Source organism: Amphiprion ocellaris, unplaced genomic scaffold, assembly GCF_022539595.1.
Source record: "Amphiprion ocellaris isolate individual 3 ecotype Okinawa unplaced genomic scaffold, ASM2253959v1 Aocel_unscaffolded239, whole genome shotgun sequence".
Classification (NCBI taxonomy): Eukaryota; Metazoa; Chordata; class Actinopteri; family Pomacentridae; genus Amphiprion; species Amphiprion ocellaris.
Window position 1 is genome coordinate 3,426 of NW_026559410.1, and position 3,274 is coordinate 6,699.

General features: G+C 37.4%; 1 long non-coding RNA gene across 1 annotated transcript; it reads left to right on the forward strand.

Moving 5' to 3' along the window:
• The first annotated feature begins 505 nt into the window (after positions 1 to 505).
• Positions 506 to 2,163, forward strand: LOC129348464 (uncharacterized). Its single transcript, XR_008600993.1, has 2 exons — positions 506 to 729; positions 1,664 to 2,163. It is a non-coding gene; the product is annotated as an uncharacterized LOC129348464 (long non-coding RNA).
• The last annotated feature ends 1,111 nt before the right edge of the window (positions 2,164 to 3,274 follow it).

Sequence of the window (3,274 nt, forward strand, 5' to 3'; positions counted from 1 at the left end):
ATGAGAGCTAACTAATTAGCCACTAGCAAAACACTAAGGCGAGCTAGCAGCTTGACAAGCAAATACCAGACGATTAATTGTAGCTGTAGTGTAGTTGTACAAGCAGTAGTAGTAATACTAAAAGTACAAGCAGTAGTAGTATAAAATAGCTGTTAGAGTCGTAGAAGTAGTATCAGCATTTGTAATAATATTACAATTTGTAGTAGCAGTGCCAGTATCAGCAGCAGTAGTGTACCACCACTACTACTAGTAGTAGTAGTCACATTGCTATTACTACCACCAATACTACCAATAGTACTTATAAAGCCTAACTCATGTATATCCAGATTACCATCTATGTTCTTCCTCCAAACCCATTTTATAATTGGGATTACAGGCAATTCTTTAGGACTACTCTCAAATAATTGAAATGTTACTAAACAAGGTTATACTTATCAAATTAAATAGCTCTGGTCTCCAGTATATTGGCGAATTAGGTTATTCGTACTTAATTTATTAGCATGATTTCTTTTTTAATATGTTGTGTACAGACTTACTTACTTCTCTGTCTACTTTTCTTACTCCATGTAGGTTTCCCAGAGACTATGGGTTGAGGAGGAAGTGGAAGTTTGTCGGCTTAGACCTGGTGTCATTCCATCAGTGTTAAACTTCCCGGCTCATCTTGGAAGAGTACGTGCCAGAAAGACCACGACCAAGCAGCCTTGAGATCTTAGACAGCGTCTCCCTCAGGTGGGTGTCAACGGTGTTCACAGTCAGGTCTGTAGTAATCCCGTCAAAAAACAAAACAGAAAAAAATCTAGATTATAAATCAACATGTAACCAAAGCACTCTGTGTATAACGCCATAGTATAGGATGTAGTTCAGAAAATGTCAAAGTATAGTATGCTTTACTCAAGAATAACATAGTATGGCCTGTAGTTCATAGTATAGCATGTCGGCAAAAAAAACCCCATAGATTATTAAGTGGTTCAAAAAGCGCAAAATGATAGGATGTTGCCTAAAATTGTCATGTATGATATGTGGTTCAAAAAATGTCGTAGTGCAATATATTGTCAAAATAGTATGTAATTCAAGAAAACATCAGAGTATAATATGTCATCTAAAAAATGCCATAGAATGATAATTTCATTGTACAAGTAAAAGTATAGTAAGTTTTAAAACTGTTCAAATTCTTATATGTTGCTAAAAAACAACAAAAACAACTAAAACAAAAAAAAGGTCAGTAATATGTCAATTAAAAAGCCTATAGTATATAGTGTGTCGCCCAACAAACATCATAGTATAGCATGTCGCTCTAAAAACGTCACAGTATAGCCTTTAGTCCACAGCTGTCAGTAGGTGAGGAGCAACACAAAAACAGTCCAAACGCTGGTTTCCAGAGGGTTAGACGAGAATTTATTTGAAAGAGTAAGTTTACAACAACACAACATGTGAGGGGGTTAAAAACAAATGGGTGTTAGTACAATAAAAATAAATAAACAGAACTAAAAGTGAACTTCATGTTGACATTGATGGGCATTCCAACCAGGAACAAAGTAAAAGATAATCAATACGAAAAAAAACTCTTCCTGTTCACCTCTTCAAGCCCAAAAACACACTGCAGTAGCACCCTAAACTAAAACTACCAATAGGTTCCCTGTTTTCCTTTCTGAACAATTCAAAGGTCCCTCTCTATCTCCCCACACATCCACCAACCACTGGAACACATCTCCAAAGTTCTGCCGGGCCAGCTCAGCTTCCCCTCAGAAGAAGTGCCGCCACCTGCCAGATGAAGGAGCCTTTTGATAGGCAGCTGGCATCGTGATTGGACTGTACTTTGGTCTGTTCCAATCCAGCTTCAGCTCCAGAGACGGCAGGCGGGACGAGTCAACGGAGGCCAGGTGGACGAAGGCATGCAGTTGAGTACAATCCAGAAAACAACAGAGGAGGATTGCAGCGGCTCAGGGCCAGAACAGAGTAGCATGGTATGTCTCTTAGAAAACATCATAGTATAGCCTTTGGTATGAAAAAACGCCATCATATACATTGTATATTGTACAAATAACAAGTCAAAGGAAAGAGACATACATTGTAGAATTGTAGTAATTGTGGGCTGACTGATTTACTGATTATCAGTATTTTATTTTTTACTGATTTACGGTAATAAATACATTTAAAAATGGTGCTACTTTGGCTCTGAACCTTTATCTACCTGTGGTCGCTCTGTCTTCTGGAGTGATTTGATTGGTTATACGTAACGAATAAAACTCCTTTAACTTAACATCTGTAAACAAAACAAAAACATATCAACAAAGTATTCTGTTAGAGTTTGTGTTCTTTTAAGTTTAAGTCCAAGATTTTAAATACCTTAATTTACTGCAAATGAATATCTACTCCAAATGTCTCACTAATAATCATTATCAGCCTTAAAAACCCACAAAAAACCCCTCTATACTCGACCACATTTAGTACAGTCCAGTTCTCCCTTCTATAAATCTGCTTGGAATCTTCCACTTCCTGTTTGTCAAAGTGGCCTTCTACCTGGACAGGTTTTGTTGGAGCACATGCAACAAACATTTTGGGTAACTGCACTTTAATATGGATGGATGACACTGAATTAGAGTCTGTTTTAATGAGACTGAGTTAAGATGTGTAGCTCTGTCATTAAATAGGAAATTATTTCTCAGAATTCACAGAGAAAAGTCTGAAATGTTTGCTAGGTTAGCGTCCCACATGTTCTTTGGCTCAGCTAAAGCTAACTCTCTCCAACTTCTGGATCTCTTGAGTTGCTTGTTAAATTATCTTGCTAGAGGTGCTGAAGCTCAGAAAGTCTGAGATGTTTGTTCAAAATAAGCTCATTCTCAAGTCTGATCTGAACTGTCCTCTTTTGTTTGAACTTTCCCTAAACTTAGGAGTTAATGACAGAGCAGCACATCCAGACTCAGTCTCATTTATGTAGAGATTAAACTTCAGTGTCATTCATTGATGCTAAAGTGCAGTTTTTCAAATGTTTGTTGCACATGCTCCCGACCAAACCAGTCCAGGTGGAAGACGATGTGAAGAGAAAGCTCCAGAGGATGAATATCACACATTTACATTGGAAATTCATGTCCTTTAATTAGACATTGTCATGCAAAAGTTGGATTTCCCTTCAATGATGTTCAAATCTTTGTTGAGTGTTTTGTTGATGTTGGTTTCTAAATGTTTTTTGACACTCGGCCCCAAAGATTAAAACCTTCTACGCCTCACAAGCTGCAACAATTCACACATTATCAACTATCTTTCTGACTAAACT